Genomic DNA, 20230 nt, shown 5'->3' with positions numbered 1-20230 from the left:
AATACATAACAAATATTAAAAAAATAATGTAACTAATAGGATATGAAATTTACGAAACTAGGAAAATTTCAGAGAAATCCCAGGTTCTTGGGACTTTTGAATAAAGGTATGTTCTGAAATAGGAAAACAAGTGCGGTAACTTTGACTGTGGTTGCGAAATATATTTTCATATGAAATTCATAGATAAAAATTTCTTATATTAAAATTATGTATATAAATTATAAATATTAAAAAAGGTATTTAGATCAAATGAAATATTGGAAAATTTATTTAAAGAAAATTTATAATTTTTTTATATTTATTTTATTTAAAATATTCTATCAGTTTTTAAAACTTTATTTAAGAAATTGTATTTATTAAAATTTTTATTTATTTAATTCGTTATTTTTAATATGTTTAATTGATATTTTATCCGTTTATTTATTTAAGCCAGGAAAAAATTTAAATTTTAAATGAATTTTTTTTTTCAATAATAGCTCAAAAAGTACTAAAAAATAAAACTGTCGAATACATGTATATATATTATAAAACTTATTAATGTAATACATAAGAGAATAATACTTCATAAATACAAATTTTTTTATGGGAATGCGTCTCTAAAAGAGTTGCCAGTTTCGGTTGAGACATTTAGATAATGATTAAATTGCTCACTCATCATACAGTAAAAAATTAATCTGTTAGTCTGCCTGAGCGTCGATGAGTTGATTTCTGAGTAAGGACAATTCTACTTCTCTATAACTACGAAATTGATTGGAGTCCATGATAGAATATTTTATCATGTGATTTTAGATGCATGAAGAAAAATACTTAGAGCAATTTTTAAGTTTTAGTTTTTTGCAAAATAATTGATTCATAGTGTTCTAAGGATGAATTCTTAAAATAAACGTGTGAGATAAAGGCACTAAATTTGTAATTTTTTTCTAAAAGGTGGAATGCTGCAATAAAAAAATAGCAAAAGTTGATCAGGGTTTAGAAAAATGATGACGAATATTAAAGATGAATAACATTTAAGCCCTGAGCTTTAGCTGCAAGCTTTCCTACATCAAGTTTCCTACATCATCCGGTCTCCTCCTTGTTATAAAATGAGAGAGCGGCCGTAACAAAAAAATTTCTATGCAATTTTACCAACGCGTGGAGGATTGATATGAATAAAAATTTTATGAATGAAATTAAGCATGACAAAATTTATTTTGCACTTAAATATCTTAAAGTCAATTTTTGTACACATTTTAATCGCAATCAAATTATTAACAAGTACAGATAAATTTTCATGAAAAGAACACGGTACATGGTGAGCAAAAGGATTCTATATCCAAATTAGATCTGAGGAAGAAATAAAAGAAATAGATAATAAAAATTGCGAAAGTTGTTAATAATAATTAATATCTAATAAGATGATGTCTGGTCAAAGTAAAAATATCTGAAAATTTACGAATTATTAAAAGGCTATTTTTTCATGATTTTTTTTCTTAATCTCATTTATTTCATTAACTTATTTTTTAAAAGTTAAAAAATTTGTGCTTGATAAAATTTTAAGTCATTTATTTATTTTTTAATTCTCTAAAAGGGATAAAATTGTAGAAAAAACTGTTATTTCATAAAAATTACCGAAAAATAAGAATTAAAAAACCGAAGTATTGGAATACATTGGACAATAATACGATGACAAGCGTATATAGAAATTAAAATGTCAAAAATTTCGAGCATTTTAAGATCTTAAAGAACATCTAAAATTGAAAAATTACGCTTTTTTTTAGACACGTACGACATGTAAGCTTTTATTGGAAAACATAAACATTTTGATAGAAAAATATTTCTCAAACAGCAAATTTCATGTTATAACAAATATTCAATTTTCTCGAATGTTGCACTTTATCCGAATATGAGTAATAAGTTGAGTAATCTATGTATAGTATAACATGAGATTTTGTCGTATGAATACCATAAAGGATTCATAGTCCTATATCCTTTAGCTTGTAAAGAATATATTTAAAAAAATTTTTAAATATATATATATNATTTAAAGTGAGTGAGTTCAATAAAGAAAAAGCATACAATTTCATTTGATCTTAACTCCATGAAATCTTACATCATATGTCAAAAAATTTAATTTGAAACTTTTTAATTATTTTTAAGGAGTGAGAAAAAAAACGCATTCGTCGTAATTTTTTTTAAATATAATGAAAGCATAATTTTATGCTAACAATCTCTTATTAAACTTAATGTTAAATAAAATTTATTTAAATTTTCAAAAAAAAACTTTTTTTCTTCAAAATTCAGCTATTGAGAATTGATTTTTAATAGCAGAATTTTCTCGGTAGCGCTTCGCGCTGTCGTGCCACAGGTCCCTGGTAAGATCCTCGGGCCGGGTAAGGTTGACTCAGCCATTCATCCCTTCAGTGGGTCGATAAATGAGTACCAAGCATGCTTGGGAACTAAACACTGGGGTTTCCGCGTTCGGCTGACCATCTGACCGGAACATCTGCTTCTGCACCCCAGAGCCCAAGGTCAAGAAACCTGAGATGGACGCAGTAGGCCTTGGCCCTCTATGGGCTGTCGAGCCGCTGTTTTAGTTTTAGTTTTAGTAGAATTTCCTCAGACAAAAGCAACCATGAATAAATTTTTGTTAAAAAAAAGCGAGCAATCAATTTACATAAAGTAAAAAAAATTAAAACTAAATAAATAAAAATTATGTTAGCAGGTGTGTGTGGATAGAGAAAAAAAAACTATATTATTTCTTATGTCCTGTCGAGCCTAATAAAACTAATTTCTGATTTACTCTTTTACAGTTTTGCTCCGACAGGAAGAAAAAAAAAATTTGGGCAAATATTTTCAACAGGCTGTAGCATTAGATAAAAAAAAAAAATTAGAACGGGAAAGTTTTCTTAAATTAAAAACTCTCATAACCATTTGATGTAAATGATGTAAATTTTATGATTGAGAATTTTCGAATATCTAAAATAGTTTTCATTATAATGCTATTGATAGTGCTTCTGAAACATTTACTTCATGGTAAGTATATGATTATTAAATAAAGCATCAAATATTTACCTAGAAATATATTTAATTTTTGTTGCTCTAGAAAAAAAGTTTGATGTATTTTCATTGTTGATGACATAAATATAATCTCATTACTTTTCAAAAACCATTTTCTGGTGGTTGCATGCTCTTTAAAACTATAAATACCATTCTTTTTACTTCCGAATGATACTATTTTGGATAGATAAATTTTTGCATGTTACTTTTAAGGGTTAAGACGCACTTATCCTTAAAAATATCCTTAAAAAATTATTTTTCGTTGAAACTGAAAATATTGACATTTTTTTAAAAATTTGTCTAATGTCTTGAATTATAAGTCTTAAATTCAATAAATTTAAAAAAAGAGAGAGAGAGAGAAAATGTACCACTTATTACAAAAAGTTACTATGAATTCTGGAAATAGCACTTAATACTAACAGAATACACATGAGTACGAGCCCTCTAACTGGGACTATCATTTGATATTCTTTTTCATTTTACTTTAGCTGAAAGAAACAGCATATTATAACTGTCACTCTAGTAAAACCTTTACGATCATATTATTACGGATTCAATGTCTGCATTAAATCGATGAACTTCTCCAGGGTTACTAAAAGGTTTGAAAGACATGAAGAAGATAAGATACGACAATGTGTGCAATAATCCAGTTTATCTTATCACAAAGAATTAACGATGTTTCGTCCTTGGTTGTACTTCAAGAGCGCTGGGAGTCATCTGAAGTTATTAATAACCACATTGATGATGAAAATTGCTTGCATATCAATTAAAAGAACTCGTTTTCGTTGATGTTCGATGTGATGCAACTTTGTCTTGCTTTGAAATAAATGCCTTAACCATGCACCTTTCTTTCTGAAGATTTGCTGTAGAATTTAAATAATTTATTTCTTTTCTATATGAAAGAGATTATAAATTAAATATAAAATTTTAATTTAATTAAATTCTTGTTTTATGCGAATGAATATTTATCATGTAGTTTTATTTATTTTTGTTTATGAAAAAAAATAAAAAGCTTGCTTTCACTTTGTTAAAGAGCATTTATCATAAATTTATATTTATTTTTGTTTATTAAAAAATTAGGTCTAAAATATATAGACATTTCCTTATAAAAATCCTACTTTTTAAAATAACGCTATTTAAAAAGGAATTTAGTAGTAGGCACTGACGTTAAAGCAAAACTCTGAATAAAGCAACCAAAAGAAGAAAAATTCTTTTTTTTTAATGTTTTTTGTGAATATATATTTTCTTAATTCAAATGGAATGACGAAGTAATATGAGCAAATTTTAGTAATCTTAAATTAACCAAAAGGTACAAAAGTAAAAATATTTTTTTAAGCTTTTCTAACTATTTGTATTCGATTTAATAAAGTATTTTACGTGAAAACATGTTTAAAACATACTAATCAATGTTTATTTGTCTATTAAATGACCTCCCTCAGCCATTTCAATTGTTTTTCCAAAAAGGAAAAGTCGTCTGCGAAAAGAATAATGCGTATTTAATTTCCTCAAGTGTTTTGAAAGCATCGGTCATTAAACTGTATTAAACGAAATTGGCGGGAAACAGTTTCTTTAATTTTTCTTTAAATAAACTTCAGCACAGCTGCATACTACGAATATTTGTGTCGTATAACTGTGGGTTTATTTGAACAGGTATAGAATCTCTTCTATTATTTATAGCGGAAATTTTATCTTTGTTTTATTGTCACTATATTTACCACATACGCATTTACAATTCTATAAGTATTGTATTTTCTTATTCTGGACTAAAGTATTTTTTTCTTTGAAAATTCTCTTTTGTTAGTTATCATATTTTATAAGACGATCTAAAATTTCGGTTGTAAGTCATCGCAATCATCTACTCTACCTTTAATATTTTTACAGTAAATGGTTGTAACTTCGGTTTTATGTTCTTTTATGAGAAGCGGGGTCCCGAAATGTCAGCCTTCGTAATAAATTTTACATTTTGTATAATTATATATTGGATAAAATATAACTATAGTTCTTAGTCTATTGATTTGGTGGCAGTACATTGAGTGATAAAATGCAAAAATTTAAAAATCGTATTGTTAATTAACAGAACAAATGCAATTGAAAAAAAGTTAAATCCAATTTTAAATCTATTTCATTTTCAAAAGGCGAGATTTTAAATAATAATTTTATTCGAATTCTCTGAAGTAGGTAAATAATTCATTACAAGAGAAGCCATCAAATCATTTTTTAGTTATTTATATTAATTTTGCGTTTGACTTGCTACTTGTTAGTGGAATTTTGAAACTTTTAGGTTTTGACCTATAACTTAATGAAGCGTGACCAGAAAGCTAACTACAATTAATTTCTACAGTACAGTAGAATGAAAATCATTTAAACTGTATGTGAAGTATAAAAACCATTAAGACACACGACATTTTTACGACGCTGCTTGACGAACTAAAATATTCCAACGAATTTCAATAAACTTGATTTTTTTTGTCAAAATTATTTAAAATGATTGAAAATATAAGAGTGAATAAATTATAATTATTAATTATTAGATTACTATGCTAGTTACTTACTAGATGTAGTATGAGTTTAATAACTATGCTGAAATTAATATTGAATTAAATATTTTCAACATCCTCCCCTTTCCAAAAAGTCAATCAAGAATTTTTCCATTTTAAAATCGTTTGACTTTAGAAAAATTTATATAACCGATAATAAAATTTAGAAAAATTAGGGTATTTTTTAATAGAAACAAGTCATTGCTACATTTTTACATCTTTCAGGAGTTTTTTTTTATATAGTTCTAACGCATTACAGTTTTCGCGTATTCAATAAGATGCTGTTTGTATCGTTCTGTTATTTAAAGAAAATTTCTAAAACTCGTAAATTACACATATGGAAATAATACTAAAGAACAGTTAGATGTAAAATGTCACCTTTGAAAAAAGTGAAATCCTATAACATTTTTAATCATTACATTGATAAAGATTAAGTTATAGCTGGCGACAAAACACAATTATAGTTGAAACAAGAAGAAATAGGCATCTGAAAATTAATTATGTAGCTTGCTGTATCTGATGCTTATTAGTAACAGCTTACTACACTTTACATTTTTCATACTACATGATTGACATTGTCTTCTATTCAATAAACTAGTGGACCAAATTGCATGATATGTTCACATGTTATTATCACAGATCACACTTGTGTGAATTCGGTAGCTTTGACAAATGTTTTAGTTTCATTAAAGCAAATTTATAGGAATATATCACGCAACATTTGGTATCGAACTAGAATTATCAGACATGTAGTCATTAAATTTCCGTCAGCCTTTTAGACAGCGGCTTTTTTGAAAACGTCGCAAATTGGCACTCCTTTAAAATGCATTTAGTGATTAAAGGAAGAATTTTGTGCATGTTTTCCCAACACCTATTAGATGAGAAAAGGCTTCCACCCGGATCAACTTAGTATAGTCCGATGTAACGAACATTGGGAGAAAAAAAAAGTGTCACAACCTTGTTAGCAACTAAACTGCCCAGTGGGGAGGAAATACGTAAGTTGTCATTTCGATTAGACTAATAAAGGATTAGATTTCTCGTTTGTAGTAACCCGTGCTGAGGCCTTCTCTCTTCTAGGAGGTGTTTGGTCTGCTTGCTTCGTGTGTCACTCGTATAGCTCCAGAACCACTTGTATTAGAGTCCGAAAATTTTGACAGCTTCTTCAAGAGGCAAATTTAACTATGATCCTAAAAATCGCTCTTCAAAATCTATCAAAACAGTCTCTTTATCTTGTTTGAAAGAAATTTCTAGAAAATATTTTTTTTTCATTGATTTAACATGTTATTAAATGCAAATGCTTCTGTTTTATCAAATATAATGGTAACAATAGTGATGCTAGCTTACAGTTCTCCTTTATCAAAACTGAGTTTCTTTACACGTTCTTCAATAATCATTTATCTTTGATCAATTATGTTAGGTTAGCAAAAGCAAATTCATCCCCTTCAAATTGACATTACGGAATTATTAGTTAATAATTGGGTACTTGCTCTTCAAGAAGAAGAAAATCACAGATACCCAAACGTGTGACCTACGACATCAGCACCACCTGATCGCTTATAAGCAAAATGGCGTATTTAAGTTGAGCTAAGTTTCTTCAAATAAGTTAGAATATTAATTAACTTGAAGTTAATTAAATACAACTCCGTATCACTAATCGAATTTGCTGAAATATAATTCTTTCTTGTCTTCGTCTTTTACTTCACTTAAATGCTTTGTTTTTTTATATATTTTATTGCTAACGCGATGCATTTTTGTTTCGTGTACTTGGCAACTTCGAAACATAATTAGCTTGTTTATGTTCTTCATGGGTTTGTGCATATCTTTATGTTAGATAAGAAATATATAATGAAAGAATTGAGATATTTGCGAAAAAATCATTGTGAAAGAATATAGAGTGTGTCACTTAAGAAAATTAATACTTAACGGGATTTGCTTGCTGGAAATAGAAAGGAAAGAACAGTTGCTATCATAAACAAATGCCAGGTTTCGACAGCTAATCAGGATCGAGATAACCACACTATGTCAAATGTAGGCATTCCATTATTTGAAACTACGTTTTTATATGTCAAGGTTACACTTTTGAAACATGTTTCGATAAACTTTAATAACATATAATTAACAATAGTTGAAATGAAAAAAAATTAAGTCATTTATTAATAAAATGCAAAATTAGTGGAGAAAATTATTTGATTCTAGTTAATTTTGACGATTTTATGTTGCGTGCAAGCGGCAACATTTTCGGTAACGAATAATAACGATAATGAGTTTAAGTTAATTTCTGTTTTGAAGAAATTTTTTGCTAATATCACACATATGTATATATATAACGTCGTTGCCGAGTGGAAGGATTAAAACAGGTCTTAGGCCAGGAAGGAGGGTGCAAAATTTATTTATTAATTATTAGACAGCGCAGTCATGAAAGTGTGTGTACGAAAAGTTGTGCTCCTTGGTTATATGTTAGGGAAAATCTTACAAAGTAAAATCCGTAAAATGTCTTAATTTAAGGAAAGAGGGAAATCTTGGTAATTGTAATTGGTTTATCAAATGGGCCGAGAGTTTCCCACAGAGAGCAAAGGGAAAAATGCCCTGCTTTTAATTAAACGCATACTTGAGCCAAAAATAGATTTAAGAACAGGATGTGGCTTTTAAAAGTGTGAGAAAGTATTTCGATCAGAATAATTAATTAGGATAACGTAAAAAGATTTATTGAAGCTTTTTATGTTACATATATATATAAACTACACCTGCATTGGAAGTATTAATTGAAATAATAGTGCAAATTATCTGGTTAATTTACATCTTTCTTTTTCCAATAATGTAATGCAGTTGAAACTTTTCTAAAAAAATGCATATTATTTCACTGTCCTTATTTATACCAGAAAGTAAAAATGATAACAAGTCACATAATATTAAGGAATAAGTATACAGTCACTTTCAACGGTACATTCAAAGCTTTTCTTTGTATACGTTCCAGTTAAATACAAAGGGATCGAACATTCTGTTTGTTTAAGATATTATTCGGTAATATTACAAGTTTCAATTTCGAGTACTTTTAAGATAAACAACACCTTCAAAGCGTAAAGATAAAATTATTCTCCACACACTGGCGTCTTTTACAGATGCATAAAAGACAGGGTAGCTGCAAATGTTTGGCTTGAATGCAATGGGTGACAAAACTTGCTTTAATCATTTTACAGGATTTTGTCAACAATAAGGCATAAACAAATATCTTTTAGTAAATAAAATAAAAAGTTTTTTCCCAGAATTGATTGAAAAGATTAGGAAGCATATAAGACTTGGAAGAAATATAAATGAATGTAAGTGGATGATACTAATCATCACATATGTAAAACAGAGTTAACCGCATTAATAAAAATAATACAGTACAATAAAAATTTTAAAAACTATTGGTGTCAAGCGGACAATAAAGGAGAAACACCAAAAAAAAATGTTTTCTCGAATTAACGAAAACTCGCAGATTTGTATGATAGATATAAATTGTTATGGGACAGTGTGAGAAAAATAAATAAATAAATAAAGGAACACCATGAATAGCTTTTAATCTAATTGGATATTCACGTTTTAGGACTTAATCCTTGGTTTGAGGGGTGACCTCAAATATGCTAATTAGTTAGTGCAGACGATATGTTACGAAATTAGACACAAAAACTTACATTCTCTGAATAAACATACCTTTTCTTCGACGGATTCGGATTTCTGAACCCCAAAATATATGGAGAGGTGGTCGCAATCTGAGAAATATGGTCCGAATAGTTTGGTCAGGAGAAAGCTCCAAAACTTGGACTCCTAAATGTTAATTTTATTTTTTGCGTATTTCACCATACCTCAAGAGCTTGTTCAGCAAATTGAAAATTTTTTGCACTCAGTTATAAATTTCGTTTTACCAAAGATAATTCCATGCAAAAATAAGTTTTAGTCAATATTTATTATTTTATTTAAGAATGGTCAAGAAAAATTTGAACTGTAAGGTATACAATTTTTAGGACCATTTTAAAGAATTTAATTTTATGTGTCAAAATGCAAAATTTAAGCGAAATCAGCAGAACAGTTTCTCAGAAACTATTCAATGAATTTCGCTCAAATTTTACATTTTGTCATGTTCCTCAAAATGATGCAAAAAACTGTATACCTCACAATTCAAAAGTTCATCGACCATTCTTAATTAAAATAATAAAGAAAAATAAGTATTCTCTAAAAAAGATATTTTGCATGGAATTAGCTTTGGATGAACGAATTTTATTATTGAGAGTAAAAAAATTTTTATTTCGCTTTAAAAATTCTCAAGGTGTAGCCAAATACGCAAAAAGCAAAATTAACATTAAAGGGTTTCAAACTTTAGAGAGCTCTTCTGAACAAACTATTGGGACCATTTTTCTCAGATTGCGGCTACCCCTTATTTTGGGGATAAGAAATCCGAATCCGTCTAAAAAAAGGTATGTTTATTCAGAGAAAGTATGTTTTTGTGTCTGATTTCGTAACTTAAAATATCGTCTGCACTTAATAATTAACGTACTTTTGGTCACGCCCTGGAGCCTTTAGGATTGAGTCCTAAGATCGTGAAAATCTGATAATTAGGGTCAAAATCTATTCAAAGTAGCACTTACGCACTGTACATAAAATTAAAATGGTATTCAACAATTTTGTAGAATATATTGTTATATGATTTTGAAATGATATGAATAAAGTATATTTTATGAAAGGAAATTACTTGATATTATTCTCACTTGATTGATCTCATTTGATTAATAACCATCCTTAATTGTCATTTGCATCTTTATTACATATTTCCTGAATTTAATATATGATTAGATTATTTCTCACTTTTAAAATTTTTTCATCATTAAAAACGTATTGCAATAGATTAGTTTTAAGACGACAAGTTCGATTGACTGTGGAAAAAAGAGAAAAGCTTTTCAAGTCTATATGATGACAAGTTTACTGTTTTATTATCGATCTGATTAAAAAAAAGTTAAGTGTTGAATGAATAAAGTTACCATTAATCATTGCGAAATTAAATTTTGAAATTGGTTGCTTAAATAAATCAACGGGACAACTATTTTCTAATCTTTTATTTTTTGAGACAAATAGAAAAAACTATTACTTATAATATCTCTGATTACAAAGTCCTATCTCAGACCGGGCCTGTCGCCATCTGACATTTTATTCCGACTAACCCACTGATAATCTCCAACCCTAATTTCCTTCTTTGATGATTAAAATCTCGTGGATGTCAACGAACTGCGTAAAGGCAAAATTTAATATCTTAATTTTAAACAAACATTTCGGCAGATACTCCAGAAAAACTTCCAAACAAGCAAATAAATATCGTGTATCGTCGTAATGATAATTCAAAGACGCACGTAACTTAACTGGCATGGAATTCTAGAAAACGTGATTTTATCTCTTGGTTAGCTGGAGGATTACTAAAATAGGATTTTTTTTTTTTATTACACGATATGAAGTCTTTATTTTAGATTTTTTTTTTCTAGACTATTTCAAGGTGAAGTTTGACGTTTATTATATTTTTGAAAATTTATGTTCAGTCATTTTAAAATTTATACTTTTTCTAATTTTAAAATGTAGATGACAAGGAGAAACTCTATGCTAATCAAATAATAATAAAAATGCTTTTGTTTCTATGCAGTTATTCTTTTAATAACACAATACAAGATTGAATTTCACCAAACATCATATACTATGGAAGCTGGTTGTTCGAAAGATTTAAAAATACATTCATTATATTTTTTGCTCACTGCAATTAAATTGCATAAGCTTTATAAAGAAATTTTCTTTTCCACTTTTTTAATAGTGGTTCAAATTTGTCCGATTATACATTGTTAGAATTTTCATTCTGAAATTACTCTAAAATAACCGGCATCAATCTGTTCACCCGATTAACCATAAAGTTTATGCTAGGGAATATTTCGTCACCTTTATGGGTTTGAAACCGTATACGACTTGTGCGGTTAGAAAACCGTGAATAAAAAACTGCACGATTTTGTAATCATTAACGACTAGCATAGTTTTCAAACCCTAAAAATAAAACTTAAACATAAATTAGAGCTGTGTGAGTAGTGCGGCATTTATGCGTGAATGATAGTTTCGTATTCTAATAGTCTAAGACAGGGATGGCGAACCAAGGGCACGCGTGCCCTAAATGGCACGCGACACAATACTTTCAGCACGCCACCCATCACAAAGTTCACTATGAAGCATATTAACAATTTAATTAAAATTCACAATAAACAAACAAAAAATAAACAATTTTTAACCAAATAATTAACAATTAAGGCCAGAAAACAATTAATAAGCATAAAAGAAAAGCTAACAATAAATATCTAGCAAAAGATTAACAGTAATGCTTGAACTAACATCTTACAACCTAATATAAGTTATTTGTCATCTAATCTGCAACAACAGAAGTCACACTGATGTTACTTTAAGTTGAATTACGCATATAACTGAGCACATTGCAAAATGTGTTATTTTTTATAGTATATAAAGAGTTTTGAGTTGATAGTATTTAGTATTATTATTTTCCCAATAATCACGAAGTCAAAATTATTTGACGGCATGTCTATAGCCTCATTAAAAAATTTTTTAGAAAAAATGGCACGCTGGTGCATAAAGGTTCGCCACCCCTGGTCTAGGATCTCCCGATTGATGAGAGTGCAGGACACTAGAAACTTTTAATGTATTGAAGGAAAGGAAGAAATATTGTGGTTTCAACACTGGGATTCGAAGCCCTGTTCTGGTGGCGTTGATAAATGTTGCTTACTGTAGTTATGCTCCTTGCCTTTTCCCATAATAATATTTCACTGAGTAAAAAGTATGGTAAAAACTAGCGGAATATGGCAACATTTAACGTATTTCTGGCTCTATGGGAACACCAAAAATCTCAGTAATTTTCACCTAAGCACTTTGATAATATTTTGGCAAAATTAATAATAAAATACGGTTTTATAATCTATGATAAAATTTGATAATTTTATTATATTAGCTTAGAGCATGGCATAAAAAAATTTATTCGATTAAATTTATCTTTCAGTTATATTTTATTATATGTGTGGTAATAAAAATTATAATTTCTAAAACCAGGCTTTGCGGTAAGCCTTTACCATATGAACGGAAAAATTACTAAATGATATTTTGGTTTTTATAACCAGAATTAGAGTTTTTTTTTTTACCAGAAGTGTCAGTACCATACAAAACGGTAATTTTACCAAATTTTTGTCTCCGTGTTTGTTATAATTTTTAAACTATTCATTCTAGACGCTAAATTAGTATTTTAAATTGCTGTTTGAGATTAGAACATTTTGCGTTTTTACTCGTAAGTTTGATAAAAATCTTGTCTGAAGTTCATATGTCCACTGACAAGGCAGAAAAAGATTAATAGAATTTTCACTAACATGAGTTTTAAAATTATTTAAATTTAAAAACTTAATACTATGATACATTGTTATTACGAACGATTCGAAATTACAGAAACATTTTCCAATTTTAAATATCTAGCTAAAATACGGTCCTATGATTTTAAATTTTAAGTCTTAATACTATCTCAGGTGAATTAATGCGACTCTTAAATTCTTAGCTTCCTCTTTTGATGCAAGCATGTATGTCGATGTATTCTTTGATGCAATGATTCTTGTAATGACAGGTGATCAAGCACATCGGAAGAAGCAATTCTTTTCGTTCAAATATAAAGAAATAAATAAGTAGATAAGTTTCCAAATAATCCTCTAGACTTCTGTTTAGTTTTGAAATCTTTTTTGTTAATCGTTTGAATATTCAGGAGGAAAATTCTTTTTTTATACATATTAATGTTAGGAATCTCCGCCTTCAGCTCGTTTCGCTCACAAACCTTTGTAATTTTTTTTTCTCATTCATCAATGTTTTTTTCCCCTTAAAATTCAATATTTTTTTTAATCAAAAATAAAGAACAATTTGTTTATAAGATATAAAGTTTTTTAGGATTTATATTTTTAGAATATTTTGTCCCAGGTCAAATTATTAGACGCACTATAAGATTTTATATAAAATCTTAATTATTAATATACAGCCTTATTGCTTTTATGCGGCTAAAACTGGTTTACACTTGTTTATGTTTGTGTATCAGTTGGTTTCTATTGTAATGCGATACGTTAAAAATATAAACAAATGGGAAGGCGCTTGAATTAAAACCCATACGTTTGTTTAAATATAAAAGTACTGCATATAAACTCGTGCAAAACATGCAATTATTAAAACACTACAGTGCGTCCAATAATTGGGTCTAATTATTATAATATACTAATATAATACCTGATATAATGAATATTCTATATTTATATAATATATGGTTTAATTTATCCAATCATCGAATTTATATTATATATCGTCTAATTTAACCAATTGATACACGAACGTAAGCAAGTGCAGCATCAACTGATAATTAATATTTTACACAGAATTTTATAGTGCGTCCAATAATTAGGCCAGCGATTGTAGGATAAAAGATTTTGTCAATATGTAAATCGTAACGAAATTAACGAAAATAAACATTTGAAAAACTTGAAAAAAAATTAGCCTAAGGACTACAGATTTTATGACTTAATATAAAGAAGTACAGGAAATGTAATTATATTTGTTAATAAGATTTATAACAGTTTAAATAGGGAACGGTTTTTATCTCTCTCGCATCAAGTTTTTTATTTTTAAAAACTTTAAAATGAATGTGTTAGATTTTTACCTAGCAACACCTAATCCTTTTCTATCCATCTCGTTCCCTCTCAGTTTCTTTTGAAAGCAACTTAAGCCCTAACTTATTAAATGAAGATCTCGAGAGAGAAATGGTTGAGAAGTCAATACGGGAATCAAAGAAACGTATGAAACTTATCACAAAAAAGCACTTATAATGCCAATAACTTAGAAACAAATTGTCAAATTTCTTTCAACTCTGTATTAGTTGCATTTCATAGGGCAACAGATTGCATGGTATTTTTATTTCATTACAAATTTAACACGTAATAATTCTCGATTTAATTGTTGAATGTCAAAATTTTTCCTAGTGTTACATTCCCTTTGCTTTTTTTTTAACATACCATTGAAATCTCGAGTTTCGAAGTTTTAAAATTTTTGTACAACAAAACAAAATGTAATATAAAGAAGAAAAATTTAAAATGCTTAAAACGCGCAAAACGCTTAGAATTTCAATAACATTTAAAGAAATTGGAATTTTAAAAAAAGAAAAGAAAAAAAAAAACGAAGAAAGAAGTAGCCTTAGATTACACAAATATGGTTTTTTCAGCACCTCAAATTACAACTCTAATGCTAGAGTTGCATTTCTGTTGTTTATACTCCGAAGAGCCATTGCATTATGACCACCCTCCATCTATAACAATGGGCTCGCTCAGGTTTTCATGGTTTCTCGCCCAGGAACAATGCTTTCATGGGGCACATTAGGACCCATAATCCTCATAGAACAATCCCTGACGTCTGTAAGCTACTTGAACATAGTTGCAGACCAGGTTCACCCATTCATGGCAACAGTTTTTCCTGCGGGGGATAGTGTTTACCAACAGGATAATGCACCATGTCATAAGGGTCGAATCGTCGAGGAACATTCCAGTGACTTTCAAGTCATGTCTTGGCCCCCAAATTCACCTGACCTTAATCCAATACAGCATTTGTGGTCCTACTTAGAAAACCAAATTCGTGCTGCCACGCTACCCCCTCGTAATGTGAGAAAATTGCAGGACCGGTTGATGAGCGTTTGGTACCAGATACCTCAGACTACCTATCAGCACCTTGTGGAATAGTTTTGAGGGCTAAAGGTGGTCATACATGTTATTAGCAGGGGGTCATAATGTAATGGCTCTTCGGTGTAAAGTGACCCATATGTTATTTTTCACCATAAGTTTAACAGTTAAAAATTGGGTACTTGCCCTTCAAGAAGAAGAAGATCTCCCATTCCCGCATATGTAATATATGAGGTCAGCGCCAGCTAATCTTTATCAACAAAATGGCGTATTTAAGTTGAGCTAAGTTTCTCTACATAAGTTAAAATGATAATTAACGATAAGCTAAATAAGTACAGAGTCGTATTGATCGAATTAGTTGAATATAATTCTTTCTCCTCTACTTCTTTTACTTAACTTAGATCTATTATTTGTTTATGTATTTTATTGTAATCATGATATATTTTTGTTTTGCGCACCTGACAACTTAAATACATAATTAGTTTGTTTATGTTAAACATGGCTTCGTGGCTGTATTTGTGTTAAGTCTCTTTGTAAATATATAGTGAAAGAATTGAAATCTTTGTGAAAGAATATAGAATGAGCCACTTAAAAGAATTGATACTTGCGAGCTTGTCTTACTCGAAATGGAATGGAAGGAACAGTTGCTAACGTAAACAAATGCCACGCTTCAACAACCAATCAGGATTGAGATACCCACACTACGTCACTTGCAGGTATCTCATTGAAGAGTTCTGTAAAATTGTTTTATTATTATGACTAGATGCATTTCAGGCATGCAACAAACTAATTCGGCAAAAAATTATTGTTTGTATTGTTTTTAATTTTTGCTATTTTAATGAATTTATTAGATTTATATTTCAATATTTACTGTTAAATTAATATTTTTTAAGTATACAAAATATTTCAAGTTTTTATTTTGTTCCTTGCAAAAATGCAAGGAACAAAAAAACAACTAGAAATAAAGTTTAAAAAAAATTTTTTTTTAGGTTCTTCCTTCTTAACTTGCCAAAGTATTCGAAAGATTTTTCGTTTAATAAATTAATACTGCATGTTTGCTTTATTAATGTAAAAATCATATTGAATATAGTTTTTTCCAATTTATATCATATCTATAATAAAGCAATTATTTGATTCGTAATTTTTATGAGCATTTTTGAAAATCTAAACTGCTAGTTCATGGTTAAGGACTTACAGACAAATAATGAGAAAGGCCATTTTGTCGGAAGTATCGTGCACAGTCTTTTATCTTTCTATTGCTTGCCGCACTGTTCCCATTCTTATCAATTACGATAATGGCCGGGCTCACGTTTACCGTGACAAGGTGTTATGCGCTAGAATATCCCCAAAGGTTGATAAACATGAGTTAAAGTTCAAATCCAAGATAAAAATAGTTAATTAAAAAGAACTTTTAAACCTATAAATATTTTTACTTTTTTAAAAAGAAATTAAGCAGATGTTATTAAAAATTCCGTGTGACGAGTCACAAAGCAGTTAGTCTCCTCTTAAAAGACTGAACAGTACATACATGGCTGCCATTGATGACTAAAACGACTATTTTGCAGAAGAGTATGGCGACTAACTTTGCCTAAATATAAACCAAAACGACTACTTTTTATTTTATTTTATAACCGTCGTTGAACAGCCGACCCAATTTCTGGGTTTGCAACTACTAATGTTCAAATCCGTAGCCTCAGGGGATAGAGCATTCGCCTCCCAATGAGGTGAACCGGGGTTCGATACCGGCGGTGCCTGGTCAATACGAATTCCACATCCGGCTTGCACCGACCACAGTGCTGACATGAAATATCCTCAGTTGTAGACGAGTCATGGGTTAGAGTCCCGTTGCCGTCTTAATCAGTTTAGAAGAAAATGAAAACTGTAATCACTTAGATTCATAAAATTTTTTCACAGACGGTTCGAAAACAAATACCTGAACTGGTTTTGCATTCTTCAACATAAATCATTCTAATCATTACACAATTAATAATAACAACTCAGTCTTTCAAGCTGAGCAACTTGCTATTTTAGAATGCATTAAATTCATCAACTCACAGACTTCATTTAAGGCATCTAAAAAATATACAATCTGGTCGGATTCTAAAGCAGTATTATACTCTATAATCAACCCAGGCACGAAAAATTCACTCTCGGCAAAAATACAAAAATTACTCCTTAATACAAATATATTTATCTCATGGATTAAAGCACATGATGACAGAACAGGTAATGAAAATGCAGATGCCCTAGCTAAATTATCGACAACTAAACAACAAAATTACTCATATCCCTTCCCGATCTCACATCTTAAGAATCAACTTCAGAACTCTCTATCACAAATTTGGTAAAATTATTGGTACAATTCAGATAAGGGAAGAAGATTATATAAAATTATTAATAAAGTAGATTATTTTAAGACGATACCATCAAAGCAAGAAATCTGGTTTCTAACTGGGCATGGTCCTTTTCCATGTTATTTTGAATATCTAAACATCTCAGATAATGATCACTGCACGTGCGGCCTTCTGGGCACTCCAGAACACTATCTTACGGAATGCAGCTATACAGCTTCATGGCATACTCGTGCATCGAATATCACTAATCTACCAACTTGGCAAAAACAATTCATAACTAACATTACACTTGAAATCAAATTATTATTGGTAATGAATTTTCTTTCTGATAATGATAATATTCTAAAATTTTAAATATAAAAAAATAAAAAAAATATTATATATTTTGGAATGCCTACCTATATGTTGTAAATACTGCACATATCTTTTCTATTTAACTTTTTATTTATTATTATAACATTTTAATTACTTTCTTTTATTTAATACCTATAAATCAAAATTTTAATGGAGAACTATATATATATATATATATATTTTATATTACCCCCCTTTTTTTTCCTTTATATTAATTTACTTTCCAAAATTCATTTATTGTCGCTTTCTATGTGTCATATTTATATTGTTTAAACTATAATTAATATTTCTGTCTATTTGTAAACAAATTAATATTAGCAAACAAAATTTTAACCTCCTTTTTTTTGAAACTTTAAATAATTTATTGAGGTTGGCTGGAAGTAGTTGCCAGACGCGGATTATACGGGTAAGGGTTTTACTAACCTATGTACGTATCCGCGTCTGGAAGGAAAGAAAGAAAGTCCCCTTGCCACCGGGCTAACCGTGGGAGGTTCTTATGATTTTCCTCACTATGTAACGTAAATGCAGTTAGTTCCATCAAAAAGTCCTCCAGGAAGACAAATTTCTCCCAATATTTGGTCCAGGAGTTCCCTTGTCTTCCGGATTGGACGACTACTTTGTCAACGACTACTTTGTAATCAATTGCGAAAACGTTACTAATTCACCACTGTGCTAACTACATTTCATACTAATTCATTGCTAACTGCTGGTGGTTTTCGGGGTTTTCCACTCTATGTAACGCAATAGCGGGCTAGTTTCATCAAAAAGTCTAGCTTATCTCAATGTTTGATTTAGAAGCTCCCTTATCTTCGGAGTTGTATTCAAAATTACAAGGCTTCGGAGTTTAATATTGATAGTCGTGAACTTAGAATAGGGTCAACTGTTTTACGCCAGATGTAAAAAAATAATAATAATTCACTACTAAAAAAAATCAATTCGTGTTTGTATTTCCCTCTCTGCGGTATTGATATGAATTGGTTCCTTTTTCCTGTATCCATATCCATATCTATGTATATATCGTCAAGAACGAGTTTCTTCCTTTAGAAAACATCGTCAACAATAAGTTTTATTATTATTATTTCTTAAAATCTTTTTTCCATTTGCGCAATGAATATTTCATACTACTAAATTGAGCTGAAGTCATGATGGGTTATTTCATTTGCTTTCGAAAGTCACAAAAAATATATGAAATTTAATTTAACACAATAAGAAAATATAGTTGAGTTTTGCTATTTTTTTCCCTCTCGCGTAAACACAGTTCATACTAGAGTTCTGAGCCCGTTGCTTTTAATGAAGGTTGCAAATTTTAAGAATTGCTTTAAAAAAAATAATAAATTATGTATTTAGATTTAGCGTAAATTGGTTATTTTAATTATTACAAGCAAAATTTTATTCATCAAGTAAAATATATTAAATATATTTTAGTTTTACCGTATTTTGAATTTTGTAATTTTGTTTTGCGTAATTTCGGCTAAACGCTAATTCATATAACTATGATATTTAATTTAGAAAACGCGTTGCGTCACATTTGTTACGTGTCGCAATTGTGTTTAACCAGATCGTTTTTGTATTACTTTTATTATTTTTTTAACTGTTTTTATTAGCTCTTAATAATATTTATTTAAAAGTTCATTTAAATTATATACTTTGCTATTCATGCTGGGCCCATATATACTTCATTCAGTGTAATTGGAAATGAACACTACTATTCTATTTTTATATTATCTACATCCATTCAGTTTGTTTTATAGTTTATTTGTTTTATTATGTGTAAAAACTTATAAAACTAGCAAAACAATTATTATTATTATTTTCTTTTTATAGGCCCACTTTTAGGTAAAAATAAAGCGTTTTTTTCATATGCGCTAAACACTGCAAAAAATTTCTATCGCCTAAAACAAAGATCAATCTACCTTTGAGATCAATCTAGTTAAAAAAGCAAATTTTTAAATATTTCAGCACTTGTCTTTGCGAAAAAACATGCACTAATCTAGTACTTGCCTTAAATAGGTTTTTGGACTTTTTGGACTTGTATGTTTCAAAAGAAGTCTGAGTTTCTGATGATTTCTCTATTAGTTTCAATGGAATGGAATATTTATAACTCTTTCGTATTCTATGCAAATTAGAGTCAGTTTATTTTGTCAATAGCGGAAAATGGGTTCAACTCAGTACAGTGGAATGAAATTAGCAT

Source organism: Parasteatoda tepidariorum, chromosome 2, assembly GCF_043381705.1.
Source record: "Parasteatoda tepidariorum isolate YZ-2023 chromosome 2, CAS_Ptep_4.0, whole genome shotgun sequence".
Lineage (NCBI taxonomy): Eukaryota > Metazoa > Arthropoda > Arachnida > Araneae > Theridiidae > Parasteatoda > Parasteatoda tepidariorum.
The sequence above is the reverse complement of the archived record's forward strand: the minus strand, read 5'-3'. Positions refer to the sequence as shown.